Source organism: Giraffa tippelskirchi, chromosome 8 (genome assembly GCF_054371585.1).
Source record: "Giraffa tippelskirchi isolate mGirTip1 chromosome 8, T2T-mGirTip1v1.2.pri, whole genome shotgun sequence".
NCBI classification, from domain to species: Eukaryota; Metazoa; Chordata; class Mammalia; order Artiodactyla; family Giraffidae; genus Giraffa; species Giraffa tippelskirchi.
Window position 1 is genome coordinate 59,412,261 of NC_137282.1, and position 25,043 is coordinate 59,437,303.

At 43.6% G+C, this 25,043-nt stretch overlaps 1 long non-coding RNA gene across 1 annotated transcript; it reads left to right on the forward strand.

The window, feature by feature from the left end:
- On the forward strand, nucleotides 1-17,671 carry LOC145516309 (uncharacterized). Its single transcript, XR_014061290.1, has 3 exons — nucleotides 1-137; nucleotides 8,798-9,127; nucleotides 16,190-17,671. It is a non-coding gene; the product is annotated as an uncharacterized LOC145516309 (long non-coding RNA).
- The last annotated feature ends 7,372 nt before the right edge of the window (nucleotides 17,672-25,043 follow it).

Sequence of the window (25,043 nt, forward strand, 5' to 3'; positions counted from 1 at the left end):
AGGTGGCTTGCCAGCAGAATAGGAATCAATTGCCGAGAGATATTCCAAACAAGCCAGGATCTTGGAAAACTAGCTGGCATAGGAAACTACTTCAGCTCACGTCCCTCTGAGAGAGGCATGTTTCCACACACAAAAAGGTACATGCACGTATTATTTTTCTTATGCATTTTGATACTCTTCTTTTACAACATTGCTGTGAAACTTTCGAGGGAGTATGTTTCGATTACTGATGATTATTATCATTAATGCTCAAATTAGTGTTATTTTTATAAGTTCTGAATTATATGATCCATGACGACAAATAGAACATTTAACACTCAGAGATTTGACATTTAGTTTTTTTTTTATAGATCTCTTTATAGAGTCAGATCTTGCAGAGGTAATTTATATTCTCATCATTGCTGTGTTCCAGATTCTATTTTCACAAAATGCAGAAAGTTTACCCCATTCACTGCTTTTGGATACATTTTTTCCTTTTATTTTCCAGAAAGTTAAAGCAAGGAAGACAACTCCCTAAAAAGATTGTTCCATTTTAAATTTTCTGAGACACTCTTCACTTTATTGTCAGACATCAGATGGAACTACTTGATTTCTGCAGAACAAATAGAGAAAAAAAAAAAGGGTGGACTGACTCTTGGGGAAATTTTAGTACTCAGTGAAGTAAGTCAGACAGAAAAAGACAAATATCATATGATATTGCTTATATGTGGAGTCTTAAAAATGATACAAATGAACTTACAAAACAGAATCAGACTCCTAGACTTAGAGAATGAACTTACGATCAACAGGGGTGAAGGATGAGGGGAAGGGATAGTTAGGGAGTTTGGGATTGACATGTACACCCTGTTATATTTGAACTAGATAACCAACAAGGACCTACTGCTATGGCACAGGGAACTCTGCTCAATATTATGTAACAATCTAAATGGGGAAATAATTTTAAAAAGAATAGATACATGTATATAGATAACTGAGCCACTTTACCGTATACCTGAAACTAACATAATGTTGTTAATCACATATGCTCCAATTTAAAATAAGACATAAAGAAAAGAGAGGACAGAGTGAAGGCAGGTCCTTTTGACCACGGGCTGGTTTCCATCATCTTCCACTAGAGAACAGTATTCAGGCTGGACAACATCGAGGTGTGAGCAAAACACTCTGTGTCCTCTGAGGGGGGTAGCAAGAAAGAAAACCATCAGATACTCTGGGAAAGTGCAAGTTACAACTTAGTCCCAGCAAAGTTACCACCGGGGCCTGAGAGTATGTGCAGAGTCTGTGAAATGTGACAGAGGATTTATTTTTCCATGAGAAAATACTGAATTGTGGGAGAGGAGCCAGATGAGTGGAGGAGGCAAATATTTTTCCAATTTCAAAATTGGAAAAAAGGATGCATTCCTGAGACCGCAGGCCAATCAGTTCAACATTGATCACTGACAACAGGGAAGACGTGATTATTAACAGGCTGGTGGGCACGTTAAAAGGAGCAAGGGCCACGAGATCCGGCTCAATTAGTTTCACAAAGAAGCTGCGTGTTTTCTCTTTGTTTAGTAAATTCACTTTGCTGGGTCCTGGCGACACAAGGATTAATGAAGAGCTGTACTTGAACTTCAGGAGCAAATTCTACCAGCATGTCAGACCGGTCCCTGCCTCCAAGTTTCCCACTTCAGCCCGGCATGGAGCTGTCCTTTCCATATCCCTGTGCACTTGATGAAATCACAGTTCAGTAGATCAGAACCCCCTTAACAATCTACACAAAGACTGCTACTAAATAATTGGTGTCAATCAAAGAGCAAAACGCTAAAACACACAGAAGTGTGTCCTGTTCTTTATCATGTGCTGACGTCTATTCCGTGGTTTGGATCAAGGCACAAAACACATGCCTAGGAGATTTGCACATGACCCCAAACTGGGAGGGGTCCCTGATAGAGCAGATGACAGAAGTGAGCTTCAGAAGTATTCAAAACAGGGAACTAGAACCAAGGAAATGGGATAAAACTTCAGTGGGGGATATACAGTTAGGAGTTTCTAGGAATTTGTAGGCCGGGGCTCACAAGATGGCCAGCAATCAGAGTTCCATACCTTCTCCAGGTTGAAGTTCACAGGAACTGGGTGTGTACTTACGGAAGTGCTGGGGTTTTGGTCCCAGGGGCAGTGGGGACCGCGTCCATGCCAGGCAGGGCTGGCGTTCGTGTCCAGAGCAGTGTGGCTTTTGTTTTCCGAGCACCCACAGAGAAGGTATGCCGTGAAGGGCATGAGCCTGGGTGAGAGCCCACCCCAGCAGATGGAACTTGAATGTGAGTGGAGCCATCGGCTGGTTCCCTCTGTCCTACAGGTCATGATGGGCGCATGGCAGTGTGCTCCAGTAGGAATCAGATCCTGGCTTTACTAGAAGCCACGTGCATCTACAGACACCTCCATCCAGGGGTGAGCCACGCATTCCGAGGGGAATTCAAGCCAAGGCTGCAGGGCCATAGTGACACAATACGGAGCGGAGTCTGCATGGGGGACCGGCTGGTTCCAGGCCCTTCCGGATCTAAGATTCTCACCTCCCTGGTCTGGGCTGGCCAAGTGCTCAAGGGCCCCTTCAGGGCGTGTGTGCACAGGTGGACACAGACACACAGTCATGCGCGCGTGCGCGCACACACACACACACACACACACACACACACACTCACACACAACATTCTGCTCAGAAGAGAGCCTGGCATGGAGGAAATGAGAGCTGTCCAAGTATAATTCCTCTCCTGTCACTGTGGACCCTTCACTCAAAATATGACTCTTTCCAAAGACCATTGAGCAACACAGCATCCTTTTATAAAAAAAAAAATAAAATTAGAGTATAATTGCTTTACAAGGTTATGTTAGTTTCTTCTGTAGAGCAAAGTGAATCAGTCATGTGTATACATATGTGTCCTCCTTCTGGAAGCCTCCCTCCCCCCACGACCCCACCCCACCTCTCTAGGTCATCACAGAGCCCCTGTTCTGTGCAACAGGTTCCCGCTAGCTATCTGTTTCACACATGGTAGTGTGGATGTCTTGTCTGGTGTGTTTTTCATTCACATTTGCTGCTGCTGCACCAAGAATTAGTTGGGTCTAATGAGACGCCTGGTCTAAAGCCGCCAGGTTTTAATGAGACTTTGGTTTCACTGTAGCTCATTCTCTCTTGCTCCTATTTGTTTCCTATGGCAGCACTTTGGATGTTGAAGTAATGCTTGTCCCAGATCCAGCTTCTGAATTAGGAAAACACGGGTTCTGAAAACCTGATGAAAACATCTATGGACAATTAATAAAGGAACTTTATATTGTAATTAGTGATTTTTTAAATTGCTTCCACAAGAAAGGAATAGCAGGGTTTTTTTTTCTGGATAAAATTAAAAAAAAAATTAACAGCAGGAAAATGTAATAGATGAAAACTTGAAGATTAATTGAAGAAGACATGGAACTCCCTTTCTTTATAAATTGAGATAACAGTTATGAAACATTTTGAAAAGTATGAAGTAGTAATGATAACACCATTTTATTAAATATAGTATTATTTAGTAACTGGCGCTAATAAAACGGCAATCATCCCACATTTTACCTCTGAGGAATGAACTTGCAAACTACAGCAGAATTCTGTCTGTGCTTAATTTTTCAAAAAGGAAAATGATGAGAAAGATCAGAAAAGGATGTATACTCATGCTGGTGCTCTCATTTCCTTAGAATTCCAAGACATGGCCTCATCTAAACCCAGACAATTACCTTGGCTGTATCATTCACTCCTTCTTTCATCCATCCATCCATTCATTAATCGAGCCAGCAGCAGTTTTTATGTGACTCCTACGGAGAAGGCAATGGCACCCCACTCCAGTATTCTTGCCTGGTAAATCCCGTGGATGGAGGAGCCTGGTAGGCTACAGTCCATGGGGTCGCTAAGAGTCGGACACGACTGAGCGACTTCACTTTCACTTTTCTCATTCATGCACTGGAGAAGGAAATGGCAACCCACTCCAGTATTCTTGCCTGGAGAATCCCAAGGATGGTGGAGCCTGGTGGGCTGCCATCTATGGGGTCGCGCAGAGTCAGACACGACTGAAGCGACTTAGCAACTAGCAACGAGGTGCATTTCCTGTTTGCTTGTCTAGTTTCAGTGACTGTCAATGATGTGGATGACAACCCACACATCCTGGAGCTCGGGATCTTTTTATTTTTATTGGATTATAATTGCTTTACAATGTTCTGTTAGTTTCTACCACACAACAGGAATCAGCCATATGTACACACAAGGCTTCCCTGGTGGTTCAGACAGTGAAGAGTCTGCCTGCAGTGCAGCAGACTCAGGCTCGATCCATGGGGTGGGAAGATCCCTTGGAGGAGGACATGGCAACCCACTCCAGTATCCTTGCCTGGGAAATCCCACGGAGAGCGGAGCTTGGTTGGCTATAGTCCACGGGGTCACAAAGAGTTGGACATGACTGAGTGACTGACACTGTCACTTTTCATCCGTGGGGCTGTGGGGTCATTAATCTCACAGGAGAAGCATTCAACAGTTACAAGCAATGAGACGGCTCCTTCAGATGGACAGTAACATGATGGTGGTCCTGTCCGCAGGGATGTGGGCGCACGGATGAGCCACTGAGACCATGGTGAGCATGAGGAGTCTTGCCTGAGGCACACCGTATATGCATCCTCCAGTTCTTGCTGTCAGCATTCCAGCCTGAGTTTACAGAGCTGAGGGCAGAGGGGAAACGGCTCTTGTTTTCCCTGGGAGGGAACAGACTGTGTTCCCTTTGACAGCATGTTCACTGCTTGGTATGAAAACCATACACTTTTAAAACATCAGGAAGACCCTGCTAAAGAAGGTTCCAATTAGATGGGTATTTTGACTCAGGTTTACTGATCCTAGGGAGGCATAACTAAGTCCTGAACCAATAGCGGTTGTGCATGGGTCTATGCCAAGGAAATTTGAGAATTTGCAAACCTTCATTCCCTAGTATTAGAAATGTGCTCCTCAGTCAAACCTTATTTGAACTAGCATGTAAACCAACAGGAAGAAGTACAATGGAGCACCCTTTATCAGACCCGTTCACATGAATGATCTGGGTGGAGACAAAACCAGAATCACTGGCGATCTGAGCACAGAAATGAGAGGTCTTATAAAGAAAAGGATTGCTCCTGCCGGTGCAATGTGAGACCTATTCAGAAGAAGGAAACTCGACTACTTACGGTGCGAAGCAGGAGGAATCACTGAACATCCACGTGAACTTCATTCATCTCACAGGTTGTGTGTGTGTGTGTGTGTTTTCTTTTCTTTTTTTTGAGAAACTTTGACTGCACCTTTGTTTAATTTGTTTGGAAAGGGCCACTGTAGGCAATTCAATAGCCAAGGTCCAGCAGAATGTGGCTGTTGGTGTTACCTGGTGTCAGTAAACCCCATCAAAGTGGGATGGAGCTGAGCTCCTGTGCTGTTCAGCAGGTTCTCAGGAGCTATCTGTTTTACACATAATAGTGTATATATGCCAAAGCTAGTCCCCCAATTCATCCCATCCTCCCCCTCTCCACATCCTGTGTCCATTCATCCAGTCTCTATGTCTGTGTCTCTATTCCTGCCCTGGAGCTAGGTTCTTCTGTACCATTTTTCTAGATCCACATGGCAGAGTCACTTCATGGTACAGCAGAAACTAACACAGCATTGCAAAGCAATTATAGTCCAGTTACAAAAAAAAAGTAGTGCACACACAAAAACAACGTGCAAAACAAACTTACAGTGCCATAACAATACATACATAGGAGGGCTGGCATCAATTCAGTTCAGTTCAGTTCAGTCGCTCAGTCGTGTCCAACTCTCTGTGACCCCATGGACTGCAGCACACCAGGCCTCCCTGTCCATCACCAACTCTCAGAGCTTACTCAAACTCATATCCATCAAGTCGGTGATGCCATCCAACCATCTCATCCTCTGTCATCCCCTTCTCCTCCTGCCTTCAATCTTTCCCAGCATCAGGGTCTTTTCCAATGAGTCAGTTCTTCACATCAGGTGGACAAAGTATTGGAGTTTCAGCTTCAACATCAGTCCTTCCAATGAACACTCAGGACTGATCTCCTTTAGGATGGACTGGTTGGATCTCCTTGCTGTCCAAGGGACTCTCAAGAGTCTTCTCCAACACCACAGTTCAAAAGCATCAGTTCTTGAGAGCTCAGCTTTCTTTATAGTTCAACTCTCACATCCACACATGACTACTGGAGAAACCATAGCCTTAACTAGATGGACCAACCATACTAAATGTAAAAACCAGGTGGGATGGAAAGGGGTTGGCATTAGAGAAGATGTCTCTTTGCAGGTGCGTGCCTCCACTGTGTGGGGTTGCAAAGCAGATGACAGCCCAGGCTCCTTGCTTGCACTGGTACTTTAAGTTTTCTCTGCTGTGTGTGTGTGTGTGTGTGTGTGTGTGTGTGCAGGGGGCTTCTCTGGTGGCTCAGGTGGTAAAGTATTTGCCTCCAATGCAGGAGACTCGGGTTCTATCCCTGGGTCCAGAAGGGCCCCTAGAGAAGAGAATGGCTACACACTCCAGCATTTTTGCTTGCAGAATCCCAAGGACAGAGGAGCCTTGTGGGCTACAGTCCATAGGGTTGAAAAGAGTCAGGTATGACTGAATGACTAAAAAGAAACAGCAACAACTCTATCAGCCCTCAGTTTGACCTACTCACTCCTCACAGCTTTGCTTCCGCAGTGCCCTCCCCTCCTGCTGCCTGGAGAAGGTCTCCCTTGGCTCAAGTTCTAGTTCAAATGTTCCTCCTGCAAATTTTTCTTTGACTCTACTGGCCACACTCAAGCAGAAGCCATTTAGGTTTTGAATGACAAGCTTTATTTGGCTTCCTCCTATGGCTGATGTTACAGGAATATTCTGTTTCTCCCTGGAGGAACTGCAAAATTTGGGGCCTGGACTACTTTCTACTTTCCCTTGTGTCTTCAGAATCTAGCTCCAGTCTTGGAACATCGTGTTCCTTCAAAAAGTGTCTGTGGGTGTACAAGCTCCCAGGAAGGGTGTAGGCAGGGTATCTACTCCCCACAAATAGTCATGTGTGTGGGCTTGCTCCTGACTGCTGCAACATCCTCCCCATTCAGAAATCTCCCCTTCGCTCCTTGGCCAGACTCTCACCCTGGCTGACTCCCTGTGGGGTCTCCTCGTTGCCGTGGTGGAGGTGGCCCTTTCTGCACATCAGGCCTCTGTACATGCCCCCCTTTCCAATGGCCACACACTTCTCTCTCTCCTGGGCACTGGAGATGAGCCGTGGGCTGGGAGAAGGAACAGGGCCTTGCGCCTGACAAGGGTGAGGAGGTGCTCCTCAGTTACAGATGAGGAGTGAAGAAGGGTCTTCCATCACAGGGTTAAATGTTGTCGGTAAAATAAAGCTGAATTACACACATGTATCTCAAGAACTCAGGTGGCTTGTCACCACTGAACAACTGCTGTAAACTCCACTTTGATGACCTATTCTCCACAAAGTTCATCAAGGGTCACTCCCCAGAGGCTGAAATGCATCAGCTGATGAATTTCAGGGAACCATTTTAGAAGTGACATTTGTGGGACAATTACCAAGGGCTAGGGATCATACACACAGCATTGCTTTTCATTGCATCCTCAAAGCAACACTTGCTGTCAGCTGGGCTCCAGTCTCAGTTCCTAGAGGTTATCCACAGCCCTTACCATGTAGCCCTATCCATCTTTAAAGCCCCAAATGGAAGCCCTCTTTCTTATCAAATCCCTCTTATTCCTTGAAATGACCTCCTCTGACAGGAAATGCTTAGTTCCCTTTAAGGATTCACCTGATTTTCCATCCCAACAAAGACAATTTCATTCTCTTAAAGTAAACTAACTTGGGGCCTTGATCACATATTAAATGAACTCCCTCACAGTAATACTTAGATTAATGTTTTACATAATAACTGGAAGAAGATGTACAAATATTAGAGTGAGAATGTTAAGGGTGTCACAGACTTTTATCTGCCATAAGAAGAAAAGCAACCACGTTACACAATCATCTATTCTTTCATTTAGCAGATATTTACCTATTCTCTTCCATGTACTGGTCAAGTACTGACCATAAGGCAGAATTCTTATGAGCTTATGAGTTCATTATTTTGCATGAGCAAGGGAGATGTAAACAAATAATAAATGAATAGTGTAACAAATGCTATACTCTATTAAGGGTGCACCATTAAGTGTTACATACTGGCAAGCAAAAATGGTATAAAACGTTTTTTAAAAGTTAAGCCAAAAGGATTTGTTGATTAATAAGAAAAGTAATGGGAAAATCAATGGTGTCTGATCATTAACTGGGGGCCAGTATCTAAAAACTGAGCCAGTCACTAGGAGGGCAAGGTAGAATAAATGGTAGATTTGAGGAGAAACAATTAATCCACAATTTGACAGTCTGAGTTTGAAGTACAAAGAGGTCATTCAGGAAGAAGATTTTCTGAAAGTATACTAGTTGGAGAGATTTTGAGTGTATAACTTTGATGCCATTATTCTAAAGTTGAAGGTGCAACCATGATTAAATATGAACCAAAGGAGAAAAGGGGGGATGGGATGAATCGGGAGATTGGGATTGACACATATACACTATTGACACTATGTGTAAAATAGATAACTAATCAGAACATACTATATAGCAGATGGTGACTGCAGCCATGGAATTAAAAGACGCTTATTCCTTGGAAGGAAAGTTATGACCAACTTAGTCAGCATATGAAAACGCAGAGACATTACTTTGTCAATAAAGGTCAGTCTAATCAAAGCTATGGTTCTTCCAGTAGTCATGTATGGATATGAGAGTTGGACGGTGAAGAAAGCTGAGTGCCAAAGAGTTGATGATTTTGAACTGTGGTGTTGGAGAAGACTCTTGAGAGTCCCTTGGACTGCAAGGAGATCCAACCAGTCCATCCTAAAGGAGATCCATCCTGAGTGTTCATTGGAAGGACTCATGTTGACACTGAAACTCCAATACTTTGGCCACCTATTGCAAAGAACTGACTCATCTGAAAAGCCCCTGATGCTGAGAAAGATTGAAGGCAGGAGGAGAAGGGGACGGCAAAGGATGAGATGGTTAGATGGCATCACCGACTCAACGGACATGAGTTTGGGTAAGCTCTGGGAGTTGGTGATGGACAGGGAGGCCTGGCGTGCTGTGGTCCATGGGGACGAAAAGAGTTGGACACGATTGAGTGACTGAACTGAACTGAACTGATATAGCACAGGAAACTGTACTTAATACTTCCTTGTGACCTGAATGGGAAGGAAATCCAAAAGGAAGGGCATATACGTCTATGTATGGATGATTCACTTTGCTCTACAGTAGAAACTAGCAAGCACTCCAAGAAAATTAACTTAAAAAAGATGAATCAACTTACCTGAGACAGTGTGTGGAGAAATGGCAGGCATAGTTAAGGACAAGATTTCAGATAATACTAGATTAATCGTGTCCATAGTTAAGGACAATATTTCAGATAATTCTCCTGAGACTTGAATATTTGTGAAAGTTTGCTTCTTCCTCTAACTTGGAATTTCTTTCAGTTCATATTGTCATGTGTTGCTTTGCTCCAGCTTCTCCCAGGTCGTATCACAGTCAATGTAGTAGCTGCTTAAATGCTGTTTGTTGATGGCATAATGATAGATTTGTAAATCAGAGTTCCCCAGATGTTAACTTATAACAACTGTGCCAAATCCTTAGGCCAGATGAGATAATATATCTGAAAGTATTGTAAACCCCAAAAAAGCTCTAATAATGCAAATTATTACAAATAGTGGAAGCAAATGTAACTAGTCCAGAAAAAACAGTATGCGGAAGGGTGCTCTGAGGTCTCCCTCCTAAGGATTTTGCTTTAAGGCCCCAAGTTGCAAATCCATGTGAGCCTAGGAAAGTATGCCCGAGTGAAAGCTGGGTGGCAGACTGACAGATCTGGAAGTCATGGAAGGCAATGAGAATCATTGCTTCACAAAGAGGAGAATCTCTGCATAGGCTTTGACTTTCTCTTCTCAGAGACACTTCAGGAATGTTCTGAGGGCTGGAATTTGAACAGGAGTTTCTTCAAACAGAATTAGGATGCTCATGGGAATTATTCTGTCTATAAGGAATCTCCCAGTATTGGCAATACTCTAAATCCAAATCTAAAAGAAGGTTCTTCCAGATGATCTCCATGTCTTGCAGGCATGTGGCTTTGGCCCCTGTGAAATGTCTCGGTTTCCTGCACAGAGTCACCACAGCTCCATGTAAAGAGATGTGTGTGGAGCATCTTCTGAAGGTTGCTTCTTCACTGACGACTAGCTTTCCCTCAAGAACATCATCTGCAATCCTCCTGTCCACCAAGGCTTCATGTCTGCAGGGCTCTCATCTTATATCTTTAGAAAGCACCACACTGGCTTCCTCAACCCTGTGCTGACTCTCATGAAAGAGGGGATTCATCAGTTGAGCACTTGATGTTTAAGTCGATGACTATTTGTGGTTTCATTTTTAATCTCATCACAATATGATGAATTCTCAAGCCCTCATATGTACTTTAAAAGAAAATACACACTTTAATCTGGGGATCATCCCTGCATCTGAAGGTGGGAGAAGAGGAAGGAATTGCAGGCACAGAGACAGTCATGTTGGGAAAGTTATGGTTCATAGTCCTTGTCTACTGGGCGGAAGCTTGGTGGGGAATACTATGGATGGTCTACACATTTGTAAAATAATTTAGGGTGGTGGTTCCTTATGTATTTATGTTAAGACTTTCATGCTTGACTCTATATTAATACATATTTTATGTTCTTATGAATACTTTAAGTGAGAACACTCAAGCATCTAATTCTTAAGCAGTCATGAATATGAACTGTCTGTGAAAAAGATACTACTTTCATTTATTCAATCTCTCTATTGTATGTGGAAGCTGAAAATCCAATACTTTGGACACCTGATGTGAAGAGCAGATCAGTGGAAAAGACCCTGATTCTAGGAAAGACTGAAAACAAAGGGAGATGGGGACAGCATAGAATGAGATGGTTACATAGCACAACTGGCTCTGTGGACATGAATCTGAGCAAACTTTGGGAGACAGTGGAGGATAGAGGAGCCTGTCATGTTGCAGTCCCTACGGTTGCAAACAACAACAGCAATTCTATTCACAAGACAAGGAAAACTCTTTTCCTTTTATTTCCTGTCTGGACTTGTCACCGACTATTGATTGTTCCATTCTAATTTCTTCCATACTCTGTTCCTTTCTCACTTGGTACTGCTGTCAGTTGAGTTCAGGTACCACCTCATGTTTGGTCATCACTGAAATAAGGACAGAACTGGTCCATAAGAAAGAGCACTTAAGCACAGTGCAAATCAGTGACAAGGTATGGTCACAGGACCTAACTCTTCCCTTTCTCCACCAACCCCTCCCTTCTTTCCGCCTTCCTTTCCTTTTGTAGACATAAACTGAGAACATCTCTTGTGTTCCCATCTAAGTTTACATAGGCAAAGAGTAAAATCCTTATCCTTAATGGAGCTAATTAAAAAACACTGTCATAAATGTCACGGCAGAAGACAGGGGGCTTGTCTTTCCACTTGGAATGGGCGTTGGATTTCTAATGCAGTCATTCTGGAAGAGAATTTACCATCTCAGCTGACACTTAAAGGATGGACAGGTGGTGAACAATGAAGGAGGAGGAGTTTACCCCAGGTCCTAGAAGTAGCAGAAGCATAGAACATTTCAGAAGAGAATACTTTGTTGTGGTTCAGTCCCTAAGTCATGTCTGATTTTGCGACCCTATGGACTGCAGCATGCCAATCTTCCCCATCTTTTATTGTCTCCCAGAGCTTGCCAAATCATTGATTTGGTGATGCCATCCAACCATCTTATTCTCTGTTGCCATCTTCTCCTCCTGCCTTCCATCTTTCCCAGCAACAGAGTCTTTTCCAATGAGTCGGCTCTTCGCATCAGTTGGCCAAAGTATTGGAGCTTCAGCTTCAGCATCAATCCTTCCAATGAATATTCAGAATTGATTTCCTTTAGGATTGACTGGTTTGATCTCCTTACTATCCAAGGGACTCTCAAAAGTCTTCTCCGGCACCATAGCTTGAAAGCATCAATTCTTTTGTGCTCAGCTTCTTTGTGGTCCAACTCTCACATCTGTACTTGACCACTGGAAAAACCATAGCTTTGACAATTTTGAACACTTAGTAGAACATATATGGTTCAGAATGACATGAGAATTAGATTCAAGAGAAAGAGCTAAAATAGAGAGTTCAAGTTGCAGCCCGACTGAGATCTTGATGGAACTTCCAGACCATGCCAAGTTTAGATTCCTTCCTAAGTCAAATGACAAATGAACAGAAGATTTAAACAGAGAGTCATGAATGGATTGCTCCATCCTGGTTTGTTCATCCTTCTAATGTAGATTCTAAAGAGCACAGACATTGCTCTGCTACCAGGATCAAGGCGAATGCCTGCTGATAATAGGCACATAATAAATATATGTAGTATACATGAATGAATATGCATTTTTCAAGAGCTTTAAGTGGAAGGAACTTCAATGGCCAAGACTTTTTGTGGATTCTGGAAGAAAATGCAAGTAATCTGATGTGCAGAGTCATAATAAGAGACATAATAATATAAAAACTTACCTCATAACTAACTTAGATATACACATAGGGGGAAGGCTCTGTAGCATAAAAGAGGTCTTCTTTAATCATTGATGGCATCTCCCCGTGATTGTTCTTGAGAGTTGCTGGGATGAATGCCCATCACTGAAGTACCTACTAGGAAGGCAGAAGAATCTCTGACTGCACAGAGAAAAGTGTGAAGTAGGGGGAGTGGATCATGATTATGCAAAGGGCCCCCAAACGGTAGGTTCTGTGGCTTCCTCAAGCCACGTTACATGCAGTGGAGAAAGAAGAGTTAAGCCCTCTGGCTGCCTCCGATGTCATCACACCAGTCCACGGTAACAGTCCCCCAGGACGTCTCTCTGGTTCTCATCTCCACTCCCACATTCCTGGTCCAACCGACCTGCACTCCATCAGACTAATGCTCCCCAAACACTCGTTTCATCATGACATTGCCTGGGTCAAATAGTTACAACCTAGACAGCATTCATCTCACAAGTATTTATGACTTGGCAGACGGGGAGGCTGGGCTACAGCAAAGCAAACCTAGATAAGCCACTGCCCTGTCCTCACAAACCTCAGGGCCTGGGGGATGCTGGCCACAGGGGAGCACCTGGGTTGGCAGCTTCGGCTGCTGTTCTGGACAGGACTGGGCTGTCCTACCCATGGATACAAGCTTGGACAGGCGCTCCGTCCTGTGGCACGTCAGGTTGCTCACCCGCCAAGTGGAAACCAGGACTGCCTCTCTGAGGGTGGTCTTGGGATTTCATGTGAGAAGGCATGTGAAGGATAAACTACTGCACAGGTTCATTGGGTATCAAGAGTGGTCCTGATGCTGCCATCCAGAGGATACAGGATGGCAGGATGCTGTCATCTGGAGGATACAGGATGGCATTTTTTAGGACACTCTCTAACTTGGCTCTTGATTATCTTGAATGTTTTTTCCTGACTCTTTTAACAAACCCACTCCAGGTAGCTGTTCCCACTATCAACATATTTCATATTTCCTGCAGGGAAAGGGACCTTTGGTTGTCTTTAGAGTGAGAGAGAAGATCTCAAGGTCACCAATGACTTGGCTTGTTTCTCTATCACATGACAGTAAGTCTCTCTCTCTCTCTCAGGTGCTAGCTCTAAGTACTATTGTAAGGTTAACCCTAATTCCATCTCAATTATCTGAGGGTGGGGTGCAGAGAGAAAGAAATAAAAATGGATTCATGTTTATGATGAGCGTCCCTGATGGCTCAGATGGTAAAGAACCCTTCTGCAATGCAGGAGATCTGGTTTCCATTCCTGGGTTGGGAAGATCCCCTGGAGAAGGAAATGGCAACCCATTCCAGTATTCTTGCCTGAAGAATTCCATGGACAGAGGAGCCTGGCAGGCTACAGTCCATGAGGGTGCAAAGAGTTGGTTACAGTCATGGTTGAATATTTCACACCACTCTACAGAGGGCAGTTTATCACACCAAATTTTTGGATGAGACACTTGAGACTCATGGAAATGAGATGACTCATCCCCAGTCACTCAGTTAGCAAGTGTTAGAGTCACCTTTCATGTCCTTGCTCCAAAGCCTACATTCTCTCCCTTTATGCTGTTCAGACTCTCAGAAGCACATAACATCATTTCTTGACTGGCTCCTTGAGCTGCTGTAGAGGCTGGTTCTTTCAAAGCTGGCAAAGAGCTTTTTGGAATTTGAGTGATGAGACAAACCTCCTCCAGAGTGGTTGGCCACAGTCTAGGAGGATGGCCTTGTCCTGCAGAGCCCTGACAAGAAGGCTAACAGGTATTGCTTACAATGTCTTCTCAAGTGGAACCAGTCTGCTAGTTATTAAGTGTCTGGAAGCATTTCCCAGTTTTTAAGTAGCCAGAATATGCTGCTGATACAGTCAGAGCCAGCATGACGCTCACTGCTCATAAATGACTTACTTAGAAAGAGGCAAGACTGTTGTGACTTGGCTGTCTTTCCATTCTTCAGAGATAAGGTAGAAGTTCCTAGTAACAAAACATGAAAACAAACAGATTACAGCTCTTCAACATATGTTACAAGTAAATAATTGGATAATGTACATTTGCCTTCTTTTTCCTCTGCCTTTTGTTATTACTTCCTTTGAACTAACACATTCCCCCAGCTGCCAAGCACATGTTTTTCGGGTGATGGAGTCACTGGGAGGGGCAGACGCAGCTTGCTTCTCCACGTTCCCATGCCCAGCGGGTCAGTGCCGAGAGGAGGAGGTTGCACTCCGACACAGCTCAGCTGTGACCAGAGTCCTGTCATGCTCTAGTAACGGATCCAGTTCAAGAAATCCTGGCTTGTTACTTGCCACAGCACAACAGCAAAAGGTGCTTTTTCCAGACTCGCCCGTGCTGTAGGCAACTTGGGACTGATCTTTTGCTTTCCAAGGGATCCACGTCCTGCCCTTTTGGGAGTCAGTCTGTTCACGGAGGACAGCACTGCCTGGTGGATATGCGTGTGTAGGGTGGAACAGCTTGAGATGATTCCTGGCTCCACCACTAACTGCTACACGGTAAGCTACCCAGCTTACCTGTGTCTTAGTGTCCCCATGGAACACGCCTTGTGGGGTGTTTGAATGGATTCATAGAATTAGTTACATAAACTCTGAGGACAGCGTCTGCCCCATGGAAGCATCATGGAAGTCTTTGCTATGACGATGATGAAAAAGAAGGTGATGAAGATGCTGGTAATGATGCTGGTGCTGCTTGGATTATGTAGAAAATTCTTAACAAAAAGAATAACTGGAGTGATTTATTGGAATAATTGGAGTGAAATTCTGGTAGAACTAACACAAAGAAATAAAGATGATTGTAAAGTCTATTCTTTTTTGTAAATATTTATTTATTATTTACTTTAATAAATAAGTGGATTGCATGTGTCTAAAGAGTTAAGATAAACCCAACAAGAAATATTTTTTTCACTTGTCACCTCATTTTGGAATAAAAATGTTTTATAAAATACATTTAGTTTAGTTAAATTATATGCTATGATTCAGACATACACAGGTAAACTCTTTTTTAAAAATGATCAAAACCCTGAATTTTTGCTAAGTATCTCTCTATTCAGAGAATTAAGTAGTGAAAATGACTTTGTTTGTTTGTCCTAAAAGACTCTTGCTCTTTACCTCAGTCTCTTCAGCATAAGAATCCAGTTTTTTTTTTTTTTTTTTTTTTAGAGTTGTTCTCTTCATTAAAAACATACATTTTATTGTAGACTAGTTTTAAAATTACAGAACAATTGTTAAGGTCGTACAGCTAATACCCATATATCTGACAACCAGTTTCCCCTCTTATTAACATCTTACCTCAGTACCACTTGGAAGTGAAAGTGTTAGTCCTTCAGTCGTGTCCGACTCTTTGCAACCAAGTGGACTGTAGCCTACCAGGCTCCTGTGTCCACGGAATTCTCCAGGCAAGAATACTGGAGTGGGTTGCCATTCCCTTCTCCAGGGGATCTTCCCAAGCCAGAGATGAAACTCTGGTCTCCCGCATTGCAGGCAGATTCTTTATCATCTGAGCCATCAGGGAACCTTAGTTAATAATAATGTATCTATGTCTCTTGGACAGCAAGGAGATCAAACCAGTCCATTGCAAAGGAAATCAACCCTGAATATTCATTGGAAGAACTGATGCTGAAGCTGAAGTTCCAGTACTTTGGCCACCTGATGTGAAGAGCTGACTCATTGGAAACAACCCTGATGCTGGTAAAGATTGAAGGCAGGAGGAGAAGGGGACGACAGAGGATGAGATGGTTTGATAGCATCACTGACTCAACGGACATGAATTTGAGCAAACTCTAGGAGATAGTGAAGGATGAGAAAACCTGGCATGTTGCAGTCCATGGGGTCGCAAAGAGTCGGACACAACTTAGCATCTGAACAAAATACTTCACATTCAGGTTGTGTTATTTTTTCAGATATCTTTTTTACATTCCAGAATTCCATCCTAGATAGCACATTGCTTTTAACAGATGAGTCTCGTTAGTCTCCCCTTTGATATGACAATTTCCTAGGCCCTTTTTTGATATCCCTGAGAGTTTTGCATTCTGGTCAGAATGTCCATTAAGTGGGGTTCCTCTGATAATTTTCTTATGATTAGACTAAGTAGTGGTATTAGGGGAGGGTTTCCCTGGTGACTCAGCAGTAAAGAATCTGCCTGCAATGCAGGAGACGCAGGAGATGTGGGTTTAATCCCTGGATTGGGAAGATCCCTTGGAGAAGGGCATGGCAACCCACTCCAGTATTCTTTCCCGGAGATTCCCATGGACAGAGGAACCTGGCAGGAAATAGTCCATGGGGTTGCAAAGAGTTGGGCACAACTGAAGTGCGTCTGGGGAAGAAGGCTCTGGAGATGAAACACAGTTATTATCCTTTCATAGTATCCCTTCATATACTGCCAACCTGATTCATCACTGTTGATGTTCATTCACCTTGACTTCCTGGATGAGGGAATGTCTCTGAAGTTTCTCCACTATCAGGCTCCTCTTTTTTCCCCATTGCACACTGTACTCTTTGGAAGGAAGTCACCATGTAAAGCCCACATTCATAGAGTGGACAGTTACCATTTAGAAGTGGAGTATTTTCTTAGTCTGTCCTGGATGGTATATCAATAACAACAACAACAAACAAACAAAACTTAGGAGTGAGGGGCCTATAAACAGCACATTTGCAGTTCTGGAGACTGATCTGGAGACTGACAAGTCTGAGGCCAAGGCACTGGCAGACCCGGTGTCTTCACAAGGCTAGACCATTGATGGCCATCTTCTCCGTGTCTTCACAAGGCAGAAGAAGTGATCGCTTCCCAAAGAACCTACGTCTCATTATCAGCTCATTGAAAGTTAGGTTTTAATATATGAATTTTGCAGACGTTTTAATATATGAACATTCAGCTCAAAGCAAGTGTTTACACACATTATTTGCAGTTCTTCTGCATGGAATATTTGCCTGTTTTTCCCCATTTTAAAATTTTTGTCATCCTTTATTTATACCAGTATGGGCTTATGGATATTTATTTTATTTTACAAATTATAAACCAACTTTGGATTATAAACGAAGACTATTGTGTTTATTTCGCGGCTTCGAATGTTCTAGTTTTGGTCACAGGGAACCCTTTCATTTGGCTCCTGCATCCCTTAGACCCCCATCAATTGTGCATTTTGTTTGTGTCCTTGCTTGTTTTTGAGAAACTCCTTACTTTCTGGCACTAAAAGATGCTGCAAGCTCATTCTTTATATCTCCAGTTACAGTCCTAAAATCAGCCATTTCTCCAAGGAGTTCTGCTTCTTTATCAGAGAGTGGACTTAGAAATCATCACCTGAAAGCCATATGTACTGATTCCTACTCAGGTACTATTGCTCCTTTTCTTTCTCAGCTGACATAACAAGGGGATATATGCTTGCATTTCAACTACTGAATTTATCTATTTATATATCAACGAATATCTGCAAGTATTTCTATATGTAGCACTCCTTGTGACCCCGTGGATTGCAGCACTCCAGGCTCCTCTGTCTCCCACCATCTCCCGGAGTTTGCTCTAATTCATGTCCATTGTGTCAGTGATGCCATCCATCCATCTTATCCCCTGTCACTCCCTTCTCCTTTGGCCTTCAATCTTTCCCAGCATCAGGGTCTTTTCCAGTGAGTTGACTTTTGGCATCAGGTGGCTATAGTACTGGAGCTTCAGCTTCATCACCAGTCCTTCCAATGAATATTCAGGGTTGATTTCTTTTAGGACTGACTGGTTTGATCTCCTTGCTGTCTGAGGGACTCTCAAGGGTCTTCTGCAGCACCACAGCTTGAAAGCATCAATTCTTTTGTGCTTAGCCTTCTTTATGGTCCAAGTCTCATGTCCGTACATGGCTGCTGGAAAAGCTGGAGCCTTAACTGTATGGACCTTTGAGCAGAGCTATCTGAATAGAGCTGGTACCATGTCCCCCAGAGAGTTCTGCTCCTTGGAATTGTGGGCAAGAGAGTGGCATGCAAAACAATGACCTTGGCAAAGGAAGATTAAAACAGCAGCTCTTCAGCAGGAGCACTCATTGGAAAAGGGAGTCTGGTCCTGAGGTCTTGGTCTTCCACCGTGAACCCAATGTCTCCAGCCAGGTCGCCAAGGTGGCTTCTCATGGAAGGATGCTAGCTGTGGCTGAAAGCCCCAGTCTGCTCAGCTGGCTTTCTGGAAGAGAAAACAAGGGGGAAATGGGCTTCCCTGAGCATTGGCAGGTCCAAGAGAGACCCAGCAGGCAAAGCAAGTCCAAGTCGAGCTCCATCACAGCGACAACTCAAGAGTCACCTAACTCTCCCCTGACTGGGAAAGAGCAAGTGCATGAGGGCTTGCCAGAGGGACTGGAAATACTCTCTGGGTCCTCGGGTGTCTTCCCAAGAGCTGGTGAGGACAGGTGGTAACTGTCTCTCTGTTGATGCCAACATTGCGTTTCCCTGTCTGTCCTGGCTGTTCTTCATGTTCCAACGAAGACCTCACGATACACAAGTTCAAACCACCCCCGGTGGTGAATCTCAGCTGCCTTACCCGTGGGCCTTCCCTCACACCTGTGGTGGAAACAGCTTACTGTTAACAGTTTTGGCCTCTGGCTTCTGCACACGAGGGCACCAGGGAAGTGAGTGTTGCTGGAGAAATCACACACAACCGTGCTCTTTGGGTCAGCTTGTGTTTCTGTATCTAGTCTGTTATCCCCTCAACACCAATATTTGACTTCATCAATGGGCTCCTGTCATCAGCTCCCTCTCCCGTTTGTCTAACAGTTGCTCCCAATGTTTCCTGGTCTGTGAGCCTCTACTAACCCTCGGGTGTGTCTTCATCCTACTACATGGAAGCTTCCAGGACGGGATCCCTGGAGGCGCTGTCCCCTCCCTGGGACCGACACTCTCTGGTCCACTCACAAGTTGCTCCATTCCTGCTCAGAGGCTGCCCTCCAGAGGGCCACCCTCTCCTGTCCATCATGTGCTCTTTCTTCAGCTTGTCCTTCTCCACTGCCTTCTTCCTCATGGAAACACACCCATACCTACATTATAAACAACTTACAGAAAAAACCCTAACCTTCTCTTAGTCTTAGACCTTTTTCAAACACTGTCTGAAACATGTCTTATTTTTTGTGGTTCTATGTCTAGAAATGCAGGCCTATGCTTGTCATCCTGTTTCCTCAATTCATATACCCCTAAGATCGGTAGTCTGTCCTGTTCCCCACACAACTGAACTCTTCTCAATGGGATCCCGGTGAGAAACCAGAAAGCCAGCCAACTGGGTCCATCCCATTGTTACTGGTAGCCACATAAACTTGACACCATTGACCCTGAAACACCCTTCAGACTGCATTTCTGTCCCGCTTGTTTCTGTGTTTTGTTTTGTTTTTCTTTCTCTGTTCTTGCTTCTTCTGTTGTTTCCTGCTCAATCCTCTTTGAAGATTCCTCTTATCCACTCAGCCCTCCCACCTTGGTGGTTTTCAGTCCCTGCCCTCGACTCTCTCCTTACGTCTCAGGCTTCCCCTGGACAATCTGACCTGTGTTTCTTGAACTACCCTAGTCTGACCTCCCTTAGCTCTTTTACTGATTTGTATTCATCTGTACACAGATATTCTTCCACTCTGCACACTGACATGCCTAACGCTACTAGGCATCTCTGCCTGGCTGTCTTCAGTCTGGGCACTGTTTGAAACACACTTTTTGTGAACGAGTCACTGCTCCTCATCTCAAGTCTCCTACTTGAGATGAAGGACGGTATGTGTGGATCTCCAGACCCTAAGTGAGTCTGGGGACAGTACTTTAATGGAATCCATTCTTTACAGAGCCTGTTCTGCCCAAGGTCATGTGTGGAGGCCCTTGAGCTGCTTGGTAGCTATGGCTGCCACCTTTGAACATCCTTACTCTAGAGCATCTTACTCTTTCTGGCTATCTGTGCAAGGTCTTAGAGGTACCTGTTGTATGTAACCCCAAGTAGGTACCTCACCTACTCCAGGTAGCCTGCCTGGCTACCTAACTTACATGAACACCTGATTGTTGCAGCAGACAAAGCCTCGTTACATTTCCAGCTTTGCTATTGAAATTGACTGAAGAGCACCACTTCCTAATTTTGATGGTGGGAAGTCGGATAAGCAGAAAGCCCTGATACCGCCTTGTGAGTTCAGGAGTTTGTCCACGGTCTATAGGTGAACGTGGGCAGCTGTGTCAGACTTCATGAGGCGTCTCCCATGGGGTGTCCTTCTGCAGTGCTCTGGATCCTGTTTTTTGCCTATTATGATTATGTTTTTATTTTCTCCCTTAAAAATCTCTTTTAATATAGCTCTTTCTTTCTTGCAGTTCTGAAGAATCTCTCAAATGTCTAATTCATGGACTTATCCCAGATTCTGTTAACGTTACTCTCAGCTTGACGAAACTTTAGGCACACTTCTTCCTGACTCTTGGCCCCTGACCGCTCTTTCCTCTGGGCTTCTTCTTCTTCTTTAGAAAACTCATCCTTGTAAGTTTGTTTTCTTCACCTTCAATATACAGGGAACTCTTTCTGGAAGACTCTCGCCCGTTTTACAACCCAGCAATGTTTTTCTCAAGAACCCGGAAGTCATACCTTTGAAACGTGATCATCAAGGAAGACAGCACCTTATCTCCTAGTCTCCATGAGATAGGAGAGCCCAGCCTTTGTGGGCGACAGTGAGCAAACACAGATGGCCTGATCTCAGAGAGAAACATTTGCAGATGTAGGAATAACTCAAAGTTCTGGACACACCCTACTAATCAAACTCTCTCCTAACATTCTCCAGGACTTTCCGTCACTCCAGCAGATTAAACCCCTACTTCTCTTAGTTTTATCAGAGTTGAGGTCAGTCTGAGTTCTAGTCTCTCTCCCCTATTGCAAAAGGCTTGTATAAAGTCTTCTTTGCCTGTTTAACCTTGTTCCGTGCAATGTCTGTTCTGACAGACTACGCTAACTGGGTTACATTCTTTTCCTTTCTCAGATGTATCAGGTCAATGCTGCAACCACAGAGTTTTAGGAACGTGACTCACAGAAAATAATGATGCCCACACGTAATCAACTATTAAACAGGTAGGCTGCACAGAGAGACCAGTGACACACAGTGAAACTCAGAAAGTAGTGCTGGAGGTTTTCCTTTTCTCTCAAGCTGACTTAAGAGGGCTCAGGATTCATTCACTCTTGTTTCTACGACATATGTTCAAGATTTAGATCACTGTAGTCCATACAGATTTTCTATGTCTCTCACTCCTATGGAAGAGTCCTTTGTCTTGGGAAAGATACCTCTCTGTACCCTGGACAAGGTTAACAAAATCTCTAATTTATTTCCAAAAAAGCAAGAAAGTGATCCTTCTGGGAACCCACATGCTCCGAGGTCATTTCTGGTGTTGAACTCCATCAGTTCCAATTCCCTGGAGAACATGGGGGACTCTACTGGCTTCTGGACATCTCTGAGCACCCCTCTATCTACCAGGGCCCTATCTTTTTGTATTCTTCCCCAGAAGCTAATTCTGAGCTTTCCTTGGGTACCTCTTTCCAACTGATTCCCAAAGGATCTTGTCTCCATAATGCATTTTTCACACAGCAAGATTAGATCTGTGTTTCAGGATACGCTGCGAAGCAGATTCTGCCCTTAAATGCCCTGTATTTTCAGCAAATGTATCTTTTACACTTGGACACGGGGGCTCGCCGCACTAACCCTTCTCATCCCATCCCTGGTTTAGGTTAAGTCACACGTGGCAAACTTGCCACAACACAACAGGATAGGCTAGCCGGTAGGAATTTTAAAAAGTGCTCTGAAACTTTAAAAGTGTTTTTCTGCGTCTGGATTTTCATTTTGAATCATCTGGCTGTACTTTATCAGATTAGGTAATGCTGAAGAAGAAAACCATCCCCACCTCTAAAAGTATACCTCAAGGGCTTTGTGGTGAAAGAAGCATTTGTTAAATCAAATACATTTGCGATTTTTGACCTGAAATTACATTAAAGCTCGGTAATTAGAGGAATCTGCGTGAAACATCATGCATCGAGCAGTCTAATCTCCCTTGTGAATCCAAACAGTTGGAGACGCATCAAGCAACTTGATTCATCAAATAAAGGGGATCCATCAGGTCTCTGAGTGTATCAGTGATTTACTCTCTAAGTAGCGAACTATTAAAGATGACTTTTGGAATCATTTTTGAAATCTGAAAGCAAATGCTTACATCTGAGTGGGCAGCTTGTTTCCTTAGGAACATCTCCACCTCTCCCCCCAAAATAATGCATACATTCACATTTCTATGTGACTCAGTGACATCTGGGCTCTCTCTTTTTCTTTTTAGCTGAAAGATTAAAGTCTCTTAGATTTTTAAGAGAAGAAGGCATTTCTAAGATACTTCAATTCTGGTTCCTGTTTCATTTTGGTTTTCACCTGAGAGTTGTCTTTTAGGGTTTGGCCCAGCCACGCTTTTATGGACCATTTTGTATGTTCTGTTCTTTAGGTCTCAATCGGGGGAGGTATTTTAACAGAAAGGAGATTTTCAATCAAAATGATGCTCGAATTTAGTAGTAGCTATGCATATTCTGCAAATGTCTTTCCAAAGTAGGGCAACATGGTACTCTATTTGCTGTTTGCACAGGCAGACAATGTATGATGTTCAAAATATGTCACTGAAAGGTGAGAAAGGTGATTGAAATTCCAGTTAGGGAGCGTTGGTGTGGCTTTGAACTTTATGGGATCCTTCACTCAAAGCAGGCGACTGGGGCACAAGACCCATCATATCTGTGACACAAACAGAATGATTCTTCATCCTGCCCTGAACAACATCTGCATCTGTGGTGCACGTGTGTGTGTGTGTGTGTGTGTGTGTGTGTTTTCTAGTTGTGTCTGACTCTTTGCAACCCCATGCACTCTAGCCTGCCAGGCTCCTCTGTCCATGGGGTTCCCCAGGGAAGAATACAAGAGGGGGTTGCCATTTCCTCCTCCAGGGGATCTCCTCAACTCAGAGGTTGAACCCTCATCTCCTGCATTGGCAGGCTGGTTCTTTACCACTGAGCCACCTGGCAAGCCCCTGCATCTGTCGAGACAAGCTTAAACTCAGCACACAGCAGCAATGGCAACTAAAGTGGCGTGGAAGCATTTCTTGTCCTTATGTTTCTGTCTTCAGCACCTGCGAATTGGGAAGAAAGTTTGTCTGTGTAGGTTCTGAGATTATAACTTATAGACAGGGTCTGTAACATAGTCTGGAACCAGAAAAAAAAAACACTCAAAAGAACGCATTTTCAATTATTGTGTTGTAATCAGATGGCAAAGCGTGAGTATTAGGGATGAATTTGTTTTATAATTGCACTGGGGGGATGAGATAAATGAACAAAACAATCTGAAAGTGAACCGCTACTTTCATTTTAATTTTAAAAAGCATTACAAAACCCCTTAAAGTACATAATAAAAATAATTGTGCATATTCACTACCAAGTAGAATGCAACAAAATAGAAGAGCTTTCCAGAAATCCCTAAGGTCGCTGCATTCAAGTGCAAACCTTCTTTTCTTGTTTTCTGACCCTTGAAAGGTGAAAATTCATTTTGATTAACATTATTGGGATATAAAATCATTTACCTAGAAGTCCTTTTATTTGGTTCCATAACTACTGTTGTCAGTCACCCCAGTGAGCCGATTAGCATTATTTATTGGCTCTGTATCTTCTGAATCATCCAACTTCCAAACTGACCACTGTTTCTGCCTAATTAAGCCAAGAGGTCATTGTCACAATTACTAGGGTGCTCTTCCTCCTTTATTCAGGCATGAGTTTCAGTATTACAGTTGTCTTTGTTAAATCACAATGCTCATCTTTGCTTGCTCCCAGTATGTTATTTTTATCACTAAACCAAAGAAACCTTGGCTTTTTTCACTCATTTCTATCTACCAATTGGGGCAGCATTCTAAACCCGTTCCTCTTGATGAACTATGACATGTGGGTGAGTGCTTCACACTTTTATTGATACTGACACTCAGAGCTAGGAATATCGTCTACAGCTTTTGACCACAGTTGATGCCCCAACCAAAGTCCAAGAAGAAGTTTGGGAAACTTCCAATACCTTGTTTCCTGCTGAAGCACCAGAACATCAGTAATGGGTTCTAGAAATTCTGTTGTTGTTCAGTCACTCAGTCATGTCCAACTTTTTTTGACCCCTTGGACTGCAGCACGCCAGTCTTCCCTGTCCTGAGAATCTCTCTGAGTCTGCTCAAACTCATGTCCATTGAATCAGTGATGCCCTCCAACCATCTCACCCTTTGTCGTCCCCTGCTCCTCCTGCCTTCAGTCTTTCCCAGCATCAGGGTCTTTTCCAATGAATTGGCTCTTCACATCAGGTGGCCAAAGGATTGGAGCTCCAGCTTCAGCATCAGCCCAAAACTTTGAACTTGAAAAACAACAACAAAAAAAAGTGTTTCCCAAAGTTTTTGGA